This window comes from Orcinus orca, chromosome 20 (assembly GCF_937001465.1).
Source record: "Orcinus orca chromosome 20, mOrcOrc1.1, whole genome shotgun sequence".
In the NCBI taxonomy this organism is placed as follows: Eukaryota; Metazoa; Chordata; class Mammalia; order Artiodactyla; family Delphinidae; genus Orcinus; species Orcinus orca.
This window is the reverse complement of record NC_064578.1, coordinates 39,128,926-39,153,447: the sequence shown is the minus strand read 5'-3', so window position 1 is coordinate 39,153,447 and position 24,522 is coordinate 39,128,926. Positions and strand designations below refer to the sequence as shown.

General features: G+C 46.0%; 1 protein-coding gene across 4 annotated transcripts in view; it reads right to left on the bottom strand.

The window, feature by feature from the left end:
* The window catches only part of ZNF536 (zinc finger protein 536), a 418,376-nt gene that overhangs the window by 356,757 nt on the left and 37,097 nt on the right, over window positions 1-24,522 (bottom strand). For all 4 annotated transcript variants that reach the window (XM_049703338.1, XM_033415005.2, XM_049703340.1 and 1 more), the window contains exon 2: window positions 7,243-7,312. The gene's annotated coding sequence lies outside the window, so the exon portion shown is untranslated. The remainder of the gene's footprint in view (window positions 1-7,242; window positions 7,313-24,522) is intronic.

The following is a 24,522-nucleotide window of genomic DNA, read 5'->3' as shown; positions in this document are numbered from 1 at the left end:
TATGTAAAATCAACTCAGAATTTTCTCTCCATTGACGAAAGAACAAATAACTATCCACGCTTTGTCCTCTGTATGAAGAAATATCAGAAGGTTCCTGGTACCAAGTCCACACATCCTGGTGGACCAAGAGGGTGGTAAGGAGAGGAGAAGGCCGAGAGAAATAACTGTCTGATCCCTCGTTGGCAACAGCTGACCACCTGAGCCCAAGAGGCCAAGGGGGTGCCCAAGACAGTCTCTGGAAATGGGAGAGCAGATCTCCACAATCGGAGAAAAAGACTTGGAGCAGGCCAAAGATATCCATGCCAGGATTCACGCCCAACAACATGTGATCAAGAGAATGAAAGGGGAAGAATCAACCAGAGCATTCTCCTCTTGACGGTATACCTCGGCTTTCTTTCCTCTGGGTTAGGAATTCACGTTTGTAACGCAAGAAGTTATTGGTTGGCTTAGCTTTTCTTCTAACCCTAAAGAAATGTTGTACATGTAGACGCAGGCATCCTGAAACTATCTCCTTCTTCAGCAAAGCTGAGAGCTCATCCCACGGTGCAGCACAGGACACAGGTCTTGGAATTTAAATATAAGAAATAAAGCAAAGCTCAGCTCACCTAGCGCCTCCTTCCGGCTTCATTCTCTCCCTCAGTCTGCCACCTCTCCCAACGACAGCATCAGATTTTTATACAATTACAATTTTTTTTCAACTAGGACCTGATCTCAGGCTTACTAAAACCCCAGTAGGTGGTCCCTGTAAAGAGCAACCTCCAAATGATTACATTTAAAGTGATAGTGACCAGTGCACAGGGACAGGCACGTGCGTCCTGGTCTGGCCCTTTTCTGATGTGTGACTTGTGCAAGAAAGTTACCTTTGTTGCGCCTCACTTTCTTTGCAAAGTGGGCTGCGGAGAGGATTAAACAAGATATGGGGTCCCAAGTTCTGACCACAGGGCAGGGTTAACTAATGCTTTCTGTAAAGGACCAGGTGGGAAATATTTTAGGCTCTTCGGGTTACACAATCTCTGTCCCAACTGCCCTACTCTGCCACTATGGTGTGAAAGCAGCCACAGATGATACGTAAATGAGTGGGCTGCCTGTGTGCCAAGAAAACTGTATCTATGAACACTGAAATTTGAATTTCATGTAATTTGCATGTGTCCCAAAACATTGTTTTCCTTTTGATTTTTTTCATTCATTCAGAAATGTAAAAGCCATTCTTTGCTTTTGCAAAACTAGGCAGAACCACAATGACATACCACCTCACATGCATTAAGATGGCTACCATCAAAAAGAAACAGAAAATAAGTGTTGGCGAGGTTGTGAAAAAATTGGAACTCTTGTGCACTCTTGGTAGGAGCGTAAGATGGTGCAGCCACTATGGAAAATAATACAGCAGTTCCTCCAAAAATTAAAAATAAAATTACCCTATGATCCAGGAGTTCCACTTTTGGAAAGAATTGAAAGCAGGGTCGCCAAGAAATATTTGTACACCTATGGTTATAGCAGCATCGTTCACAATAGCCAAGAGGTAGAAGCAACCCAAGTGTCCATTGATGGATGAACGGATAACACACACTGGAATATTATTCAGCCTTAAAAAAGAAGGCAATCCTGTCACCCGCTACAACATGGATGAACCTTGAGGACATTATGCTAAGCAAAATAAGCCAGCAGCAAATGACAAGTACTGTTTGATTCCACTTAAATGAGGTAGCTATAGGGTAGTCAAATTCACAAAGAGAAAGTAGAAGGGTGGCTGCCAGAGGATGGGGGAGAAGAGAGAAAAGAATGGGGAGTTATTGTTTAATGGGTATAGAATTGCATTTGGGGAAAATGAAAAATTTCTGGAGGGGGACTGTGGTGATGGTTGACAACAGCGTGAATGTACTTAACGCCACTGACCTGTACACTTAAAACCAGTCAAGATAGATTTTATGTTGTGTGCATTTTGTCACGATTTTTAAAGTATTTCTAAATGTTTTAAAAAAAACAGGCAGTGTGCCAAGTGTGACCCACTGTGGCTGTGGTCTACTAGCCCCTGGCATACGGCATAAGAGCAGCACAGTAGACATCACCTGAAAAAGGAAGATGAGTGGAAGGGTATCGGGGTTACAAGTGAAAAGAGGGCTTACAGGCAAATGAAGAGATTTCTAAGACTTATTCATTCAAGTCTTTACCAAGCACCCACTCTGGGGCCAATAACCATCTGGGTATAGACACAAAACTAGAGAGAGAGGCATTCTAGGCCCTAGAGCCCAAGCCTCTCCTCCCTCCGGCTCAGCGCTGTTTGAAGGAAGTCCACCCTGCACGTGTGAGGGCACACCCTGGGGTGCACGGTGAGGGGAGGGCCGTGAGAGAGGGAGGGGGCAAGGCCACACCGGCTCAGACGTGGAGGCAAACCCTCCTTGGAGTGGTCAGTGATCTTGTCAGGGACGGAAAAGTTCAATGACTACAAGGGTGAGTTTAATTATATGTTGTCGCTGACTAGCAGTGGTTCCGATGGTACAATTACACATGTAATTTATCAGCAAGATACTTGCATACATAATAAACCAAAAGCAAAACACTAAATTTCAGTGGATGCTAAAAATACAAGATTGGGCCATGATGCAGAGCAGTCTCACTTGCATGGGGTGGCGGAGAAAAGCCAAGAACCTCCACTCCCTTTTAAGAGCTGGCTGTCCCCACCCACCATGACCACGTGGCATCCATCCCAGGAATGCACGCCCCAAACACCAAGTAAATCCCAGTGGTGTGTCAACAACTCTCCTTCCACAAAGGAAATGGGATGGGGAAGCTGACTTAGGAAACTCACCACCCTTTCTGACGTTCTCTGAACTTGCTAACCACGGTCCCCAGGGGTGCCAGGAAGACCGCATGCCTGGCAACTTCTCCAGGTTCTTAGCTCTGGTATGAGTCTGAGGGGGGAAGGCTAATTATCTGAAAATGGCCTATACTTTCCTTAATCTTGAATAAAGACAGAGAAAGGGGAAAAGGTGACTAAACAGAGAAAATGAAAATACTACTAATAACAGCAACACACGTTTATTAACTGCCTACTTTGAGCCAGGAGGCAGTATTTTAAGCACATCACATAAATTACTTGTATAATCTACTACATTGTCATTACTGTCATTCCCAATTTACAGATGAGAAAAGAGAGGCACAACAAGGGTAATCCCTTGACATGTGCTCATATAGCTAGTGAGTGGTGAAGCGATGATTCAATCCAGGAAATGTGGTTCCAGAGTCCATACCTTTGCCAGGTTTAGAGGTCATTTATCTCTCTCTTCTTTATTATTTTCTTACTGGTACCTCTATGATGTCCATTATGCAATAATTTTAAAGTCAAGCGTGGGGCAACTTTTTATCCTCATCACTGGGAATACATTTTCCAATAGACTGGTACCCACCATGCTGGGACTTAGGAGCCTCAGCCTATCTCCTCAAGATGGCTGAGCCCATGTAGCTGAGCATCGTCCAGTCCCAAAGAGATCCAGGATAGCAGGGCTGAAGAGAACACACAACAGCCTCTACAAGAACATGAAATACACTATAAATTACAGAGATTTGCCCAGGAGACAGACAACCAGTCATCTGAACAGAGAGTCTTCTGAGCCTCATAAATTCCATGTCCATGTCTCACTGTGAAAGAGGTCACCTTCCCCTACTCTGCCTCCATGACTTCCATCCCAGTCATTTGCGTATATTCCCTGGTGGATTTTTAAAGATACTCTTATAGCAAGGCATCCATGTGGTTTCAACTTACAGAGACAGTCTGGCACAATCCTAGGCATTTTTTAAAAACCTGATTGAAAAGAAGCGATAATAAGAATAACTTTCTATAACTGACCATTTGGTTGTAAAAAAAAATGTTTGAGGGGGCCAGGGATGAAGAGATGGTAAAAAGTGGGATTTCATTTGAACCACTGGGTCTACCATTCTAAGATTCTGTTAGGGTTTGAGATAGAGTCCCATCCATCCACCCATCCACTCAGCCACCCATCCATCTACCCATCCACTCATCCATCCATCAATACACTCATCCACTCATCCACCCATCCATCCACTCATCCACCCATCCATCCACCCATCTACTCATCCACCCATCTACCCATCCACTCGTCCACCCATCCATCTGCCCATCCACCTATCCATCCACCCATCTACCCATGCACCCATCCACTCATCTGCACATCCATCCACCCATCCACGTATCCACCTATCCATCCTTCCTGTCACCAAAATTTTATTGAGAACCTACTGCATATCAAGTACCATTCCAGGAATTAGGAAAATAACACTGAACAAAATACAGCAAGTCCTTACTCTTTCTAGGCTTACACTGTAGTAGGGGAGACAGACCAGAAACCAGTAAAGAAGTGGGTCACCAAAAATGATTCCTGCACCAAACATCACAATGTATTTGAAATCCTCTAACACAAAGGTAAATCAGAGCCATTTCCTCATTTGTTGTTATCATCAAGGATCAGTTGTAGAAACAAACAAAAGTGTCTTCTATGGAAATGCCAACAGTACAAAAATGTATTCCAATGTGGTAGGATCATTTGAGGGCAAATACTACAGGCAGTATTTTTATGACAAAAGCTTTATTTCTCGTCTTCTCTATACTTGATTTAAATATATACATGTATGTGGGTGCACACATATCTAGATTCAAGTATTTCAATATAAATTTTCAAAATACTTTTCCTGATTTCAGTTGATTGCATATTTCGAGCCAATGTTGCAGCAGTAATTTTTGTTCTGAATCAAAAACGAGGATCTGTCTCTCTCCCTCCCTCACCCTCTCTTTCTCTCTTTTTCCCTCTCTCTCTCTCCCCTGCGCTCGACAACCTCACCTTCGTCCCCCAGCTTCTAGCCTTAAGAAGCCCAAATGTTCAAGCTGCTTTCAGAGCTGAGTGGTAACAAGGGCAAAACCTGTTTCTTCCCGTGCATTTTCCTGCTGAAGGTTTCTGGGGCCATGGGGGCTGAGGTGCTAGTGAAAGCCACATCACAGAGGCACGAGCATAGAAGGACAAACCTTCCCACTTCGATCTGAGTGTGTAATTGTTTGAATACATCTCACCGGCACTACAATAATGTCATCCTTGGTTGACACAGATTTTAAAGATCTTTGAAAAGGTGGAATGTTATCAATCACAAGCATGATTATAATGGGATTTAAGTGGAAGAAGCTAAGATTCAGGCCCTCATTCAGGCCAGGTTCTGTGACAGAGTCGGGGGGAGAAAGAAGTAAGAGGGCTGCATTTCAGCCAGGAAAAGGATGCAGTGTGTACCCATCATCCACATATCTTTTCTCCCACAGCCAAAGATGTCCCAGGAAGCACCGGGAAACTCTGGAACTCCAACTGGAATTCCCCCCACACTGCAAAAAAATCTGCTTATATTCCTATCACACTAGACCAGTGGTTCTCAAGCAGGGACAACTGTGCCTCCCAGGAGACATTTGGTAATTTCAGGAGACATTTTTGGTTGTCACAACGGGGGAAAGGGATTCATAACTGATACCCAATGGGCAGAGGCCAGGGATGCTGTAAACATCCTACCTTGCACAGGGTGGCCCCACAGCAAAGAATTACCCAGCCCAGAATGTCAGCAGTGCCCGGCTGAGAAACCCCATCTCAGCTCCTGAGAAGCTGAGCCAAAGCTACAAGAAAAAAGGATGCGTCGAGAAGGAGCATTTCCGGGAACCGGGTCTGAAGCTGCTCCCACTGGCTGTGCGGCCCGTCCTGTTCACCAGCAGACCGAGGCAGGTGACAAGAGAGGAAAAAACAGGGCAGGAAAGAGAGGAGTCTTTGAGCCAAATTACTTGCTCTTTTGCCTTTCGATCTAAAACACACTTTCCTTATTACACGTCAGAAGGGACTGGAAATCCAGCCATTTTTTTCTTCAAGGCAAAACAACCCAGGCCCAACAAAAACACAATAATCTCTCTGGCCGATCCCTGGGACTGTCCAGTCTCTCCCTGACAAATCACAACAGTGCCTACAGCTGTCAAATTCACCCACCGAGCCCAATCAAATGCCCGGATTACTAAGGCAAAGAATTGTGAATTTCATTAAATATGTTAAAGGGGAAAAAATCAGCTTTGAAAAATAGTAATCCTGTCTTTCAACAAAAATATTATAGGAAGCTATGAATTTGGTAGATCCGAATAGGATGTTGGTACATGTTTTACTAAGGTAATATAATGGCACACTATTATTAGATCACATTAATCATTACTGTGCCAACGGCGCTGACAGCCCCACTGAAAAGGATTGAAAGGCCTGGTAATGGATATAAATTACCCATTGTGTGATAAAAGGATTTTTACTAAGAAGGTAAGAATAAAACAGCAAATTTCTAACATAACTGTTGTGTAAAAACCAAAATAAAAGTAATCCACGGTCAGTAATATCCACAAAATCAGAAGTAAGCACTTTTTCAACAAGATAAAGTCGCAATAAAAATATATATTCAGTACAAGGCAAAATTAATTTCTAAGTGCATAATTCCACTATCAATTTCCCTGGTTTATGTAGTGATCTCTGAGGCCCATGGTCAGGAGATGGTGGGTTTGGCTAATTAGATCTGAGGGTGAGTTTACAGAGATATCAGGGGCAGCCTCCGAGGAGGAGGTTGCAGACATCAAATACGAGCGCTGCCCCTTCTTATTTTAAGTTTTTAGCTTCAGTGTGGGGAAAACACTCCATGACTGAGTTCATGATCTTGAGTCTGATTGAGGTGACAGGCACGGAGCCACTCGGAGACAGGTTTCCTCCAAGACTGGGCCAAGCTGCAGAACCACATGCTGAGTGGTGGGGAGACAGGCCCTGGGCGGTGCTTGGAGGGGCCGCCTGGCTTTGGGCAGCCGTCCCACCAGCTCACCAGCTCTCGTTCCCGCTGCCAGCCAGCAGACAGCGACCCTCCAGGATGTCACACAAGACAGCGATAAGCCAACCTTGCAGGGCTTTGCCCCATCTGTGACCCCAATCTGAGAACTTCTGAGCACATGTTGACATCACATAGTCATCACACCCAGAAGACCTGGGGCCCATGCTGGATCCCAGAGACCTCTGAATCTGGAAGCTTCTCCAAAGCCCAGCCTCTGTCCAAAGAGGCAAGGAAGTAGCTGGGAGAACTCTTACCCAGCACAGGGACCCACAACCCAAAGAGGGCAGTCTGGCTCCCCGACAAGACACAGGCAGACACCACTTCAACAAACTACAAAACAATGTTCCTTACCAGGCAAGTCTGAAAGCAACGGAGCTCCCTTGTAGCTGGTGGATATTCTTAAAGTCGTGGTGGTCAGGAACTGCAAAGATAAGACCTGTTAGAAATTCTCAGTGTCGGACACATCGACTCCAATAAGACAGGTAGACGGCATTCAGCCAAGGTAACAATTTGCTGGGCTAGTTGAGAGAGTCAAAAACATTCAATAGCCCCCACTGCCCTAATTCATTGAGCAATTTTAAAACTGGAAACCATGTGACCTTTGCTGCAATAAACCAAATTTGCTCAGCTTCTTTTTTTTTTTTTTTACATAGTCTAATTCAACCTTTTATTTTTTTAACATCTTTATTGGAGTATAATTGCTTTACATTGGTGTGTTAGTTTCTGCTGTATAACAAAGTGAATCAGCTATGTGCATACATATATCCCCATAACCCCTCCCTCTTGCGTCTCCCTCCTACCCTCCCTGTCCCACCCCTCTAGGTGGTCACAAAGCACCGAGCTGATCTCCCTGTGCTATGCAGCTGCTCAGCTTCTTTTAATGGGAAATTGCCACCTGCATAAAGAGAATGGGGTGGGGCATCTAACCATCTCTTCTCTAGGTGGGATGGAAGAAGAAATAAGAGCACGTAAGGCCCCCCTCCTCTCTCTCTATCTCTCTTTCCCTCCCTCTCTCTCTGGAATTCTAAAAGTGAGGAACTGAGAAGGTACTCAGGGGTTCTTTTTCGCTCCCTAATTTAAGGAGCCCCCTACAGTAGACCACACACAATTTCACCCAAATTTCAATTGGCTATGCCTGGTTCAATGGCCAGAGCAGCTTTCAATGGGTCCAGACCAGGAATCTGCAACTGACCCAGGGGTCAGGAGTGTTGTGTGTCATCAAAGTCCTCTCTCTGAACCAAGACCAGAAAAGCAGCAGGATGACATAGGGGCCCAGAGGGAAAGCCGAGATGCCCACCACAGTGGTTCTAGAGCGTCAGTTGGGGTGATCAAGGCCAAGTCTCAGTCTGAGATCTCCAGCTCGGAGCCAGTGCAGCACAGAATCTAATTTGTTTTACCATGTTACAGAAAGGACTTAATAGGGCAAGCAAACATTCCCTCTTGAAAAATTGTACATTCTGATATTGTAGAAGTAGAATTCCGGTAGAGATTTAAGGATGTGGCTGCAAATGCATCAGAAGATGCATTCGGAGAGCACGTGGTGGCAGCCCCAGACCAAGGTATTTGAACATCAAACCACTGATTTCAACACTCCACCCAACTCCAAGATTGATTTCTGGCAACCAAAAAGGTGTTTGCTGAGTGTGTGCTAGAAGTGTTTTCTCAAAGTGTAACAGGGACACCGCTATTTGTAAACAAATTTCTACCTGCCTATCTTTTTTTTTTTTTTTTTTTTTTGCGGTACGAGGGCCTCTCACTGCTGTGGCCTCTCCCGTTGTGGAGCACAGGCTCCGGACGCGCAGGCTCAGCGGCCACGGCTCACGGGCCCAGCCGCTCCGTGGCATGTGGGATCCTTCCGGACCGGGGCACGAATCCGTGTCCCCTGCATCGGCAGGCAGACTCTCAACCACTGCGCCACCAGGGAAGCCCTACCTGCCTATCTTGAGACAGAAAGCAAAAGTCTACATCTCAACCATCTGTAACGAGGACAGAGATTACAAGTCTCTCTCTCTCCTCAATCAGATTATCTTCTGCATTTTGTTTTTTCTGTGTCACTCAACATGAAAATCTAGGCAATGTAAAACACGCGCTCAATGCTATGCTTTCCTAGGTTCTACCAGAGCTGAGAGGAACAGGCGTCCGGCACCCGACGTGGCTTCACGAAGATTTAATTTGCTCACGAGGCTCCTCACGCTTAGCAGGAGGTGGAGGACAGACTTAGATTTTATATCCAAGCTCATGGCTTGCAAAATTTGAGGACTATTCTCCAGGGGCTGTTCACTTAGAAGCCTTGTAAATTCCAGTGACAGGGAGAACACGGGGAGACTTCACTGGGCAAGTCCCACCCCTGCTTGTCCTCTGGCTTCACACCACTGATCAGACCTCCGGCTCCTGCAATCTGCCTGGGGTCCTCAATCACTCGAGGCCCCAGCACAGCCCTGAGGCTGTGTTGGAGCTGTGCTCTTGTAAGGGGTCCCCCGAGTGCTTAGGGGGTTGCCCAAAGGTGGCTACCTGCCCGGGAAGTTTTGCCTAACAAGCTTCCTGCTGGAATGGGAACGTCAGGAAGGGAAATCTAGTTAGTGCCATTTGTGCCTTTGTGAGCCAGTCTAAATAGGAGGGGCTCCTGGTGTCTGATGTCATTACAGTCACTGCAAGTCGGGCAAGGTGACCACATCAGACACCGATGTTCTTGATTCAGATGGGGAGGAAGGAAGATGGCAGCGCAGTAACAGCTCTTCTGGTGCAAGTAACTCGCACTGAGAGATAATGCAGTAACATAACCAGAAAAAGGTCCCTGACTTGAGGCCCCCCCCATCCCTGCCTTCCACAGGGACCCCACAGTGAGGAGCCAGGGCAGGGGCGCCACCCAGGAGACACTGCCCAGAAGTCCAGTTTGGTGCAGGTACCACCAGATCAGAGGAGGGGCAGGAGGGGGCAGATCACAAAGGCAGCGAAAAGCATGGCATGAGTCAAGGGGGTTTGGGTAGCAACCACCTCACCAAAAAAATGCCTGAAATCCCATCCACTACATTGACAACCCCTGCCTCCCCTTTAAAACGCAGGGAAGGCCCACATGCAGTCATTCTCAGCCACCAGCCCCAGGGAGCGAATGAGTTTAGGAGACCTGTTCCGTCAGTGGCTCAGACCTTCTGTGTGCCAAGCCCTGGGGTAGGCCAAAGGCAAGCGGATCTGCCATGGGATCCAGAAATGGCCCACTGTGCGAAGAGTCTGGCAGGACAGGGAGCCTGCCAAGAGGGGGCCAACGGCGGGACACCAAGGAGGGAGGGAGGGCATGCGAGCTGAGCCCTTCAGCAGTTGCAGGCAGGGCCTCGAGGGAGACAGGGCTGGAGGTAAGGGGAAGGCAAAGGTTCCGAGATCCTGACATGGGGCTGTAGCAAGGAGTACAGGGTGGCTGCAACTTGGAGAGGCAGGAGAGAGAAAGCAGGGAGCACTGAGGGGGTCTGGGGAAGGAGGGATTGCTTATAGCCTGAGGCACTTCCAAGGCCCCTCTGAGGAAGGGGAAGGGAGGAGAGGGGATGGAAAGCTCTGAGAGAGGGACTTTGGAGTGGGGTGGAGAGGACAGGAAGACATAGGGGACAGAGACGGAAAAAAGTGGGAGGTGGTCCAGGCAGCTCTTGCCCGTCCTGGCACACAGTGGGCCCGCACTGCGGCATCCCTGTGAATCCGCTGGGCCCCCACTAGGGGACAAGGCATGCCCCTCCCTCATGAATTCTCCCAGGGGAGACAAGGCAGCTCTGAGCAGAGCCAGGGAAACCTTGGCATGCCAGGAGCCCAGCCTCCCATACTCAGGCACAAAGGCGCTGAGGGAAGAGGCCGTTGGTGAGTCAGGAGATGAACAAAGATGCCACACACTCCCCATCAACAGTGCCTCTGTAATGAGCCCCGAGTTGACCACAAAAGATCCTTCCTCTAGGCAAACATGTTGCCTTGCCGTGGTCATTACACATCTGTCGCCCACCCTACACCATGACAACTGGAAAGTCATACAAGTGACAACAAGAGTTACCATTTGCTGAGGGCCCGGTACAAAGCACCAGGCAGCAAGCTGAGGGAAGTCCCTGGGTCACCCCACAGCACATGGGGAAAGGGCTACGTCCCATTCACCTTCTAGTCCCTAACTTCTGGCAGAGGGCTTGGAGCTCAGTAAATGTTGTGTGGAGGGGTGGAAGGGAGAGTGGGAGGGAGGGAAGGAAGTAAAGAGGGAAAGGAAGGATGGAGGGAGTAGGGGAAGGTGGAAGGACAATAGGATAGATGAGGGATGGAGATGGATAGAGGAAGGAAAAGAAGGGAGGGAGGGAGGGAAGTAGTAGAGATGGAGGGAAGCAGAAGGAGGATGGAAGGGAAGAAGGAAGGGCTGGTTCACATCACCCTTCCCCTGGTCCCCGTTCTGCTCCAGAGGCTCCCCTGCAGGAGACGGAGTATATTCCTAGAGAGACAGCATCACCCTCCTCAGGGGTCACTTGGAGGCTCAGCAGCAGAAGCAGAGCTGTCTGCTGAGGAGTCTGGGCAGTCCGGGGCAGATGGGAGTGGAGATCAACTGCTTTCCTTCCAGACAAGAGTTAGGAAAGAAGGATTCAGAGACAGAGACAGCAGAACTCCTTCAGCCCTCTGTCTGGAGAAGGGTGCAGCTAACAGGAGACATGTCTGGAGCTGTCTGAACATTACACCCCAGTCGTCCAGGGCCAAGACCTCTGAACCTGCTCTCCTGGGCAGCGGGCTCTCCTCCGTCTGGAGGGGCACACAGAGGGGTGTTCGAGCCTCTTCTCCAAGGGACGCTACCTGGGGTTACATCACCCTTTCTGAGCGTCTGGGTGCCCCTCCCAGCTCAGTACTTAATATTCTCTCCAGACCCGCTAGGGACAAGGACCCTGCCCAAAACACGGTGGCTCCTCTGAATGGACCTGGAAGTTCCATTCCAAAGCACTGAGTGATTTGCGCTTTCCTTCTCCGAGACTCTGAGGGATGAACACAGCCCCAGTGACAGCCCTCACCACCCCCATAAGTCCCCAACAGGAGAGGCTTCCTGGTGAGGAAAGCTACCTGGGAAAAAGCCTCAGGGACTGAGGCCCTCATTCACCCCTCACCTGTCAAGCGCCCCCGTGTCTCCTAACTTCTAGCTTCCAGGGACCCGGTGGTATGCAATATTTCTGCTTGTGCAAAACTTATGTCTTAGTGAGCAGTGACAATTAAAATATAATGTTAGCGAATAATAAGTTCTAAGAAGAAAAAATAAAGCTGGGGAAATGACGAACAGTGACAGAGACTACCTTAGATAAGGTAATCGGAGGAGACCTCGCTAAAAAAGTGACATTGACAAGGGACCAGAAAGAAGTAAGGGAGTGAGCCCTGTGAACCGCTGGGGAAGAATTTTATAAGCAGAGCAAACAGTGAATGCAAAGGCCATGGTGTAGGACGGAGCTGGTGTGTTGCCCAGGGAGCCAGGGCATGGACAGTGCGCGGGAAAATGGGACAGGGTGGGCTATTTAGGATCCAAATACCTCAGCAGGCACGGTAAGAAATATGGATTTTATTCTGAGCCATTGGTGGGTTTTGAGCAAGGGAATAACACGATCTGATTTACATTGTGCAAGAATCACTCTGGCTGCTGTGGGGAGAACAGGCAAGAGGGGACCAGAGTGGAGGCACGCAGAGCACTGGGGAGGCTGCTGCAGTTGTCCAGGTGAGAGAGGAGGCTGACCTGACCTGGGCTGAGAGCCGCAGTGATGGGGAGAAGCAAGCAGATTCAGGATGCCTTTTGTGTGCAGCCAGTGAGACTTGCCAAGTAGGACGTCAGGTATAACGGGGGCCCAGAGTCGCCCTGTGCTCATCCTGGCCCGCCACTCTGGTAGCACAGATCACCACTCCCAAATCAGCCCTTACCCAGGGCTCAGGTGCAGTAACCATATGTTTCTGATGCTTTGACATCTGGGGTCTTGATGACCCTGCAGGGACAGCCGCTCCCAGAACTAGCCAATTCCCAGAGATAGCAAATGACTCCCCTGGGAGCACATCTTTCATTTGCAAAGGAACCAATCCAGAGCCCATGCCCCAACAACCTTCTGTATCAGGCTCTCACACTCTGGACCACTGTCCCCCTGCCCTAGTTGCCTCAGGGTCAGGTACCAGACAACCCGAGACAGCCCCTGAGCCCCGGAGCCTACTAAAATTATCTGACTAGCCAATCCTAAGTCTGCTTACCCTGCCTTGCCGCGCCTTTCTCTCAGAAACCGCATTTCCCCTCGCTCCTTCTTCTTCCTGACCAACCCTGATGCTCCCCTGGGCAGCACTGCATGGCATGGCATGCCCCCTCCCCTTAAGAACTATGAGTAACAAAAGATCTTTTCAATGGCAGTGTGTCCTGATCTGTTGGCCTCACCACACGCTTGCTCTCGGGGTCACCTTGGAGCCACTGCCCTCTTCTAACTTCTGCCAGAACAGGTGCTTGAGGAGCTGTTATTCAACAGCCACAAAGTGTCTCACAGCAGTGGAGGAACGCTCGGAACTCAGCCAGCTCTTTCCTAAACCCCATCAGCCCACCCCATGGGGTCCCACAACTGACCCACCTCAGTCGGGCCTCCACATACAGGGCTGGCACCTGTGTGAGTGTGTGTGCATGTGTCTGTGTGTTTGTGCACGTACATTTGGGGTGGGGGGTGGCAGTTGCCACCCTGATGCAGAGCCCAGCATCACAGGACACAACTGAAATATTATAACACGGAGTGCGTTGGGCTGCCCAGACATGCTTCCAAAGGAAGCCTCTTCTTTCATTTTAAAACAAAGGTAACTTTGATGGAGAAGCTATTTGATACCTGTTCGATCTAAATGCTTTCAGGATACACAGACATCAGACGCTCACAGGAACCTGAGAGCCCGCGATATCAGCCCGGGCGCTGGGATGATAAAAGAGGAGTGGAGAGGCTCTTCCCATCAGCTTGCTACCCGGTGCATGTATTTTTACATGCTTTAGCATGAAAAAAAGCCAAGATGCTCAGAGCCAATCAAATTACTTCCCTGTCTCTTTAATAAACAAATCCATGTGCACATTAACAGTGTTGAAAATTCAATTTAAACTCTTTGTCTGTTGCTGCTTACTCTAAAGATGGTCTTTCTTAAACAACAGAACACCAAGGAGTCGTTAGTGCTCTCTCTTCATTACTTCAAAAAACCAATCATTAGACACCAGAGTATATACGTAATTAGAAAATCACTTCCTTTGCAATCCAAGCTAAGTAGTTTACATACTGTAATTACAGGGACAAAATCAATTTTTAATCATTTCCCTGATTGGGCTCATCAGCTCTGTGGGAACATTGTAACCTGCTTGTTGTGCAAAAGCAACATCTGGGCTAAAACAATTACCCTTTGTTTGCTACAATATTCCTTAAATCTTTTTGCTTGCATAAAAAAATGAAAACATGAAGACAAGATATTTGGATGTCTTTTTGTCCTTGATCAACATATATCCGAAAGTTCTCCTCGTGACGTGAGTTTAATGTTCCCCGGAATTTACGGTTTAACAGTACACATCCAAGGAATGTATTTTTTCAGGGAGATAAAAGTATCTGATTGTTTTAAAGATCCATTCAGCTGCCTAATTGTTCCATAGCTAACACATGGTATTCAAACAACCCACACATTACAAAAGCTCATCTGGGTAATCATGGGCAACTATTATTGCGACGGTTTACACTTTTCTAATACAAATGAATGGATTTTATCAAAATTTAGAAAAAAACTAAAAAGCTGAGTATGTGTGAAAAATAGTTGGTATGAATTGGCAAGGCGAGGCTAAGCATTTTGTTCTCTTAATAGGAAATGACCTCATTTACACTGGAGTAATAATTAGTACTGCTTCACTGACAGTTAAGAAAAAAAACTTTCCCAGTATAATAAGGCAGCATCTCCTTTGTTAGGAGATCTACATTGATTATTAACCCTTGCCAAGAAATTCCAAGTTTAACTTTACGTTCCACTGGGCTCATGCTTGCTGGCAAAAGATAAAAATAGCTGTTTTGGAAACCATTGCCTCTCACCCAGATTTCCAAAGTTTCGCATCTGAGCTTTTAAGTGACAATCTGAAACACTTGGTGTCCCCTTTGAAGGGACATGGAAAGCCCCCACCACATTACCCCGCAGTCCCAAGAGCCCCTGTCAGCCTCTGCACTCCCCCGGTGGCCCTGGTCCTCCCCATCCTTTTGAAGTTTATTGGCTTTGATTTTTGCTTGCAAGTCCCCCAACCTACAATTAATTCATAGTCAAAACAGCCCTGAGAAGGAGAAAAGGAAAGAGGGAAAGTGAAGGGAGAAGGAAGAGATCCTTGCTGGCGATTCAGTCCAGGCTGATGGTGCAGGAAGGAGACAGGAGTGCATGAGCCCTTAAAGAAATACAGTCCAGGAAACGGCCGGAATACATTCACACACACACACACACCACTTCTGAAGGGACTTGTTCACTGACTTAACCATTCCTGAACTCGTAAGACAGACAACTGACATGTATTGAGCACTTACCATGTGCCAGCCAGAGTCCCTCATGACAATATTGACCCTCATGACAACCCAGTGAGGTGGGTACCATTATCATGTTCATTTACCGATGGGAAACTGAGGCACTAGGCACGAAGTAATTTGCCCAAGGTTAAGAGCTCATGACCATGGGAGCCACTGTGCCCCACTGTCTCCCAGTACCAGACAACATCTCTCCCCCGTGGCCTTGGAGAGCCCCGTCTCCAAAGCAGCCAAGCTTGCCTGGTGTCCACTAGTCAGAGACACCCATGGCCCCACATGCCCTCAGGAGCACACCCACGCCTTGGCACCATTCTGCACATGGATTCCTACGCCTCACCCCAAGGTGGGAGATTCCGACCCAGGGCAAGGCAGAGAAGGAGAACCTGTCCTCTAGGCTAGTGTGCTCAGGCTAGGAGGCACAGACCAGATGCATGCACTTCCCACAAGGCTCAAGACCTACGTCACTGGACATGGTGCCAAGCTGCCACGCTGGTGGAGTCCCAGAGCCTGAACCGGTGCAGGATGGCACCCCAGCTCTTCCTGGAGGCTGTTTTCTCTGAGAGCCAGTACCTAACCCTCTCCCCTATGTCTTTGCCCAACTTGGCCCCAGTCTCATCCCATTCATGAGAAGGCAGATCCCACATCAGCTCAAGATTCTATAAGATGATTGGGACTGACATATATACACGAATATGTATAAAATAGATAACTAATAAGAACCTGCTGTATAAAAAATAAAATAAAATTCAAAAATTCAAAAAAAAAAAAGATTCTACAGGATGGCAAATTTGAGACAACTGTGTCCCCCAGAGTAGGAGGTATGCAAAAGAAGAAAAAAAGTCGCCCAAATTTTTGGGGCTTCCCTGGTGGCGCAGTGGTTGAGAGTCCGCCTGCCGATGCAGGGGACGCAGGTTCGCGCCCCGGTCCGGGAGGATCCCACGTGCCTCGGAGAGGTTAGGCCCGTGAGCCATGGCAGCTGAGCCTCGTGTCCGGAGCCTGTGCTCCGCAACGGGAGAGGCCACAACAGTGAGAGGCCCGCGTACCGCAAAAAAAAAAAAAAAAAAAAAAGTCCCCTGAATTGTAAACGCTTTCTGGTATATTGTGTCACCATATGAATTAAAAATATTTATCCCTTTACAGAAGACATTTCATACCATCATCAGATCACAAGGTATCTATGAAGTAGCTTATCTTGAAGAAAAAATGTGAAAGAACTGGAAAACACAAAGTGCCTGTTTTCTCTTTCCTCTATACTTTCTGCGAGTGATGTTGCTGTTCAGGTACTCTGTACTCTGCCTGGTAAATGATGCCTGAATATTCAGCCATCACAAACAGCTGCGCTGTCCAGCCTGGCAGCCTCTGACCACAAGTTCCTCCCGAGCACGTGACATGCACCTGCCCAAAGTGAGGTGTGCTGTAAGCCTAAAATACACATCACTTTTGGAAAAATGTAAAATGTTTCATTTATATCTTTATACTTTTTACATGTTGAAATGATAATATTTTGGATACACTGAATTAAACAAAATTTAGTCTTAAAATCAATTTCCCCTGTTTCTTTCTACCATTTTTAATGTGGCTATTAGAAAACATTTTTTGTCTTGTTTTGTTTCTATTTTATTTTATTTATTTTTTAATTGAAGTTTAGTTGATTTACAATGTGTTAATTTCTGCTGTACAGCAAAGTGATTCAGTTATATATATATATATGTGTGTGTGTGTGTGTGTGTGTGTGTATACACATACTTTTTTTATATTCTTTTCCCTTATAGAAAATATAAAGCTGTATACAGGTTCACATGTGTGGCTTGCATTATGTTTATATTGTACAGTGCCGATTTCAGCCTGAGCAAAAAATCAGGCCTTCTGACAGCCGAATTTAGCCATCATAAAAATTCACTTGTTTTCTGAAGCAGGGTTTTAGAGAAAATGTATCAATATCACTTGAAATTTTGGTTCCATAGATATTCTCTGAAATCAAAATCAAAGTTACACAAGTTCTACCTGAACCATTGTGGGATCTCCTTTACAGGTGTTGCCTTTTTCAGTTCATTTACTTTTAGTTTTATAAAACTGGTTATTCAAGTAATATGTGCTCACTTCTAGAAAATTTGGAACATCGAGATACTACAAAGAAAAAATAACATAATTCTATCAGCTGGTAGGATTGTTGTCGATATTTTGGTGTATTTCTTTCTATTCTTTTCCGTGCATGTCTGTGTGTGTGTGTGTGTGTGTGTGTGTGTGTGTGTGTGTGTGAGTTCATGACCATAGATGAAAACATACCGCATGTGCATCTTTGATTTCACGTGTCCTAAAACCTCAGGTCCCAAATGTAAGAAGACCCTGTTTGGCCCTATGAGAATATAGGCTACTGGCTGACGTGGCTGAGTTCCCACAGGTGTTACAAAGGGAAAACATTAAGAGAAGAAGACAAGCCATAGACTGGGAGAAAATCTCAGCTAAAAACATATCTGATAAAAGACTGGTGTCCAAAATATAAAAAAAAACTCTTAAAACTCAACAATAAAAAGCAAACGGCCCACTTAAAATGGGCAAAAATATCTGGATGCCTCACCAAAGGAGATCTACAGATGCAAATAAGCACGTAAGATGCTGGACATCATATGTCATTAAGGAAAAGCAAATTAAAACAATAATGAGATACCATCACTTATTAGAATGACTAAAATCCAAAACTATGACACCACCAAATGCAAAGCTATAGAACAGGAACCCTCATTCATTGCTAGTGAGAAGGCAAAATGGTACAGCCACTTTGACAGTTTGGTGGTTTCTTACAAAGCTAAACATACTCTTCCCATACAATCCACCAGTCATGTTCCTTGGTATTTACCCAGAAGAGTTGAAAACACATCCACACAAAAACCAACACACAGATGTTTATAACAGCTTTATTCATAATTGCCAAAATGCATAATCAACCAAGATGTCTCTCAATAAGAGAATGGACAATCTGTGGCACATCCAGACAATGGAATAGTACTCAGCCATAAAAAGAAATGAGCTATCAAGCCACAAAATGACATAGCAGAACCATGAAGATATACTGCTAAGAGAAAGAAGCTAGTTTTAAAAGTATGATTCTTACTGTATGATTCCAACTCTACAGCTTTCTAGAAAAGGCAAAACAAAGGAGACAGTAAAATGATCAGTGGTTGTCAGGGTTTGGGGGAGGCAGAGATGACCAGGTGAAGCACAGGGGATTTTAGGTCAGTGGAATTATTCTATATGAAACTCTAATAGTGTATACATTTGTCTAAACCCATAGAATGTACAGCATGAAAAGTGATCCCTTAATGTAAACTATGGGCTTTAGTTGATAATAATACATCAGTGTTGGCTCATCAACTGTAACAAATGTACCACACTAACACAATCGGAGAAAATGTGGGGAAGGACTATACTTTGCGCTCAATTTTCCTGTATACCTAAAACTAAGAAACAAAGTCTATTAATTTAAAAGGAAAAACAAAGGGAAAAGAGAAAGAACAGCTTTGAGGAAGCATAGGGAACTGCTCTTTCCTGGCTGGAGGATTTCCATGTCTGCAAATCAGGAAACCTCTCCAGTGCTTAGAGATTTCGGATCCTTCAGAAGCCTTCTGGCCACCACTTCTCTGATGAGTTGATGTCCAAAAACTTCCCACAGAGGCTGCTCGGGCAGTCCCTGGAGAAGAGTGCTGGGCACTTGGCACAAACCCCACTGGCTGGCCCGTTTGTACTTCTGTGTGTACCACATCTCGTGGTTTTCTCGTTGGCTCAACTCACAAGACGAACTGACTTGTGTCTCCAGAGCAGAGTAGGTCAGCCAGGCCTGCACCCCCTCTCAGAGCCCATCTTCTGGACAGCAAGGGAAAGGAGCTGCCCAAACTATTTCCACTCCTCAGGCGGGGCAGCCCCCAAAGTCTCATCCTTGCTTCTTCATCTCCAAGACAGAAACTTGAATGAATGCCTCAGAAAGTACTGAAAAGGATATGAGGAGTCAGACAGAGGTGCAGAGTGGGCATATGCCACCTCCCACCCGGAAACCAGCCGGAATGTGGAGAGTGTCTCGAACATTCAACAGAACTGTGGTGTCATCTGGGCATAGGGTGCCATCAAAATGCTGCTATTCTACTGAACTGTCACCTCTCAATCCATATTAAGTTTAGCTCCCGCTACTGGTTATTCTGGAGAAGGCCATGAAAATTCAAGGGCGGGGCTTCCCTGGTGGCGCAGTGGTTGAGAGTCCGCCTGCCGATGCAGGGGACACGGGTTCGTGCCCCGGTCCGGGAGGATCCCACATGCCGCGGGGCGGCTGGGCCCGTGAGCCATGGCCGCTGAGCCTGCGTGTCAGGAGCCTGTGCTCTGCAACGGGAGAGGCCACGACAGTGAGAGGCCCGTGTACCGCAAAAAAAAAAAAAAAAAAAAAAAATTCAAGGGCGGACCGATTTGGAGGCCACACAAAGTACTTCACACTGTTTTCCTGTGATTTTATAGTAACAAGAAGAATTAGTAACGAGAAGAAACAGTAACTGCCAAAGCCATGGGTCCCTCAAGTATTCCGCATGCTATAGCAAAAAAAACAAACAAAAGAAGCAAGGGTGACAGATGAAAAATAATGAGGAGGGCTTCCCTGGTGGCGCAGTGGTTGAGAGTCCGCCTGCCGATGCAGGGGACGCAGGTTCGTGCCCCAGTCCGGGAAGATCCCACATGCCGCGGAGCGGCTGGGCCCGTGAGCCATGGCCGCTGAGCCTGCGCGTCCGGAGCCTGTGCTCCACAATGGGAGAGGCCGCAACAGTGAGAGGCCTGCGTACCGCAAAAATAAATAAATAAATAAATAAATAACGAGGAAAGTCTCCAGGAGTGTGACTCTGAGGGCACAGCCCCCTGAATCGGGACAGAGAGGCCTGAGAAAATCTAGTCCTTCTTAGCCTATCCCACCAAGCAGCCAGTGAAAGGCCCCGTGGCCTGTCTCATGGTAAAGTTCCTATTCCAGAAAATTCAAACCTAACAATTCACAGAAAAGAAAAAAATCTCCTTTCCTTCTTATCTTCCAAGCCTTTCCATTTTGGTAAAGATTTTATAAACATTCTTAGAAAGAGTATATTCTCTCTCCTCTGCCCACAGGTAACAAGCGATGGCAGATGTTTCAGAAACAGCACATTATAAAAAAAAAAAAAAAAAAAATCCAATGTCACTAAAACCAGAATGGAAAATGTTTTATACATTAACAAACATTGTAATGAATTTGCACAACCTTAACCGACTGTATACCCAGCATAATGAAATGGTCTCCATCTTTTCAAATAAAAAATTACGTATCTAGCACATAGCTTTAGAAAAGCATTGTTCTTTAAAAAAAAACAAACAAAAAAAACCCCTGCATTTTTCCCAGCTACCATGTAATTTGTGAGATGCATTTTTAAATGATCTGCAACAGCAGCGGCTTCATCAGTCAGATGATACCGATAGATAATTCACCAAACCGTCACATGATCTTCCATCACTCTAAAAGACGCGAATATATTGCCACAAGCTTTGGGAATAATGGGTGCACCTGTTTACGGTGTCACCTCTGTTTGCTAATTGTCTCCTTGAGCTACATTTTACTTCTAATGCATTTATTTTTGACAGGCAGTGTCTATTTAGAAATCACATTACTTCAAGTGCAATTGTTCTTTTGTCTATCAAGTAAATGAAGTGTTGTTATACAGATTTCAGGTTCTGATTAGTAAAGTATCAGAGCCCCAAAAAGGTCAATCAGTTATTTACCCGAGGTAATAGAAGGATGACAGACATCTTGAATATACTCCAGCTCACGCTATAGGCCATTTTATTATAATTACTCAACTCAGTCTAACTTAAATATATATTCCTGGGGTTGGCAGCTTAAAAGGCACATTGAGAGCACGTGCCCAGAGACTGGCATCAACGCACAATGTAGGCATGTGGGTCTTGTGTTTGCACGCCAGGGTGTCGCCCATTCAAATATGCGGTCCCTGGAAATACCAACAATTGTGGCCAAACGATCGTGTGGGTAGGTACTTGTCCCCATCTGTTGGCTTGGATGAATTCTCCCATTAAAATAGATATTTTTAAAATAATTTTTCAAATGATTTTACTCTTCAGGTCTGATTTGATGAGTGAATTCAGATCAATATGAAGGTAATTACAACCGAAACAAAAGACTGACAACAACTGTAGAAAGACAAACAGCTGTCTGTAGGAAAGCCAGAACCAGCCGGACCAAGACTGCCTTCGACTTCCGCTCTAGAGCTAGTGGAGCCAGGCTTCTCCACCGATGGCCATGTGCGGGCCACGCCAACAGACCCCAAGCTGTGGCCCCTCTCCATGTATGAGGAGAGGCTGGGGACTGACTTAAGCCAGAAACCAGATTCACACAGACATTAACATACACAGGTTAAATAACGAGAAGATGTTCAATTTGAAGGAAAACATAACCTGAGCGCCCACTCACTACCTAGTGCTCAGATCCAAAGGTCTAAATCTCAAGTACCCTCAAATTATTCCTACCGAGGGCCCCTCCCCCTGACTTACCACCTCAAAGGCAACCCAAACCATGAATCATAGAGACAGCTCTATATTTAGGAGTCACTTGTCTCTTAAGTGGATCATCCACAATTTCTTTTTTATTCTTCCTGATCTCTCCATCCATGAATTGTAGGATTCTCCCTCCCTCCCCGCTTGTGCCCTTCCCATGCTCCACGGCTCACACTGCTCAGTTATCCGTGGTGCACCGTCTAGCCGAGCACCACCAAGCCTCGCACTGGGTCAGAACACCCAACACACCCTTCTCTGGACACCCACCTCGTCCAGACCTGTGCAAGGTGGCCACCCCAGGCAGGCAGTGGGCTTACAGAGAATTCTAGAGACCACCGCTACTCAACACACTTGCCAAAAGAAAGAGACACGAAAAGCCACGCTCGCCTTAAGTCACATTCTAAATTGGCTCCCTGGAGCATTCCCTACCTTGTTCACTAAAGACTGTGTGTGTTTCCTCAGTGTTTAGCATATGCTATGTAACCTGAGCAGGACTTGCATTGTATCACTAGTTGTTTTTCCAAAGTGTTTTCCCATCAGGACCATAATTATATGCAAACTACTTGACTTAGAACCATTTGCAAACATGCGTTAAATGTTCACTAGGATTATTCCACCACCTAAAAGCAAGAAAAGAGGAAGACACATGAATCCTTCCTTGGGGACCCCAAGGCCAGGGAGACAGGGGAAACCCTGACATGTAGAACCACAGACTATCCTTAAGTAGCAAAACCTCCACGACATTTTCTACAGGAGCGACGAGGAATGTCCTCTTCATTCTGCAATTTATTTCAACTCTAAGTACTCTAATCATTGGAAGTACTTTTTGCTTTTTAAACAGCCTGCTTGTTTTTACAGGTCAAGAGCATAAATAAAACAGTCAAGTTGGAAACTTGGAAAGCTCATTTTCAGGAGAAGGAAGTAGTTATAGATCGTCCATTTGTTCAGACACGAGGCAGCTCTCAGGAGGCAGCTCAGGCGCGTGTGAAAGCCAGACCCTGGCCGGCCAGCACTCACTGAGAGGGCCCAGAAGCACGCAGTCCTCTTATTTTGGGAGAATCACTCTTGGGAAAAGACTGGGGAGTTGTCGGAAGCCCTCAGGGGCTATACTGTAAGGTTTTAATACAAATAAACCTCCAAGCCAAGGATTAAAGAGCGGTGAGTGAGAGGTGGGTGCCACCATGGGCTGCAGAGACAAGGCCAAGCTATGACTGGGTCGCCCTGAAATTGCAAGTATCCTGAAGTGCTGACTCTGACATTTACTCATGTCGCCACTGGCTCGTGATGAATGAAATTAAGTGCCTACCAATTACAATACAGGATCCAAACACTAGTAGATCATGTCTCAATCACTGAGGATCTCAAGAAAATAAAATGCCTTGAAGCCAACATATTTAAGATGGTTAATATCTTTACCAAAAAATAAAGAAGAAGAAGAAAAAGAGGGATGGAGGGAGGGAGGGAGGGGAAAAAAAATCACTCTCCATTTTTCCATATGAGATATCACACATGTGTGCCTATAGCCAAGAGCAGAAATCTAAACTGTATTCATTTGCAGACCTCTCTCTCTCTCTCTCTCTCTCTCTCACACACACACACACACACACACACACACAACTGCTGATAAGGCTGATGAAGGAAATGAGGCCATGAAAACTCACTATCAATACCAAGGTCACTGGAACAGAGAGATAGGACTAGAGTATGGGTCTATCAGAAGAAAAAATTACTGAGACAACTTCAAGAACTGGTGATAACTTCCTGTGTCTGAAGGAAGACAGTGTCACAGGATATCTGGGGCTTTCCCCGCAGAAGACAGGACAGGGTGGGCCACGGCCCACCAAGGCTAATTCCTGAGAGCGGGCAGGTCCCAGCCTCCCACGATGCCAGGCAGAGGACACAAAGGACACGGCTGGCAGCAGCTTAAGACCACAGTAAGCCACCAGACCACATTTTTATTGCTACCTTCACTTCTATTTTTTCTTTATTCTGCATGTGCTAGAAGAACCCGCACCCCCTCTTCTTTTTATCAAACATTCCTAATGTAGTGACAAAATGAGGAAGAATGAAAGATTATTATAAAACAGGACTTTTATGGCTAGCGTCTATGGAACAGTCACACTGTTACATATATTTTCTCTAAGTAATCAGGAATGTATTGGTATTTTGAAATTATGTATCTCTAATAACACAAAAGTACTTAAGAACAGAAATAGACAGTAATGGAAAATGCAGTCAACTGTTGACAACATATAGAATTTCTGAAAATAATTTGCAGAGAACAGCACAGCAGATGAGTCAAAATTTTCACAAAAATATTTCTTGCCTCTGATAGTCCAATGTAATTCATTTTCTATCTCTGTTCATTAATCATTGTTAAAATTAGTGATCCATTTCTTCCACTCTGCCATCTGCACTCAGCTTCGTAACAAACATGACACCTTCCTGCATAATAAAACCTGACAACTACTAGGATGCATTTCCAAATAGCTTTCTGCATATTTGCACCTCTATAACGGATTCCGTTGTCAGACAAAAG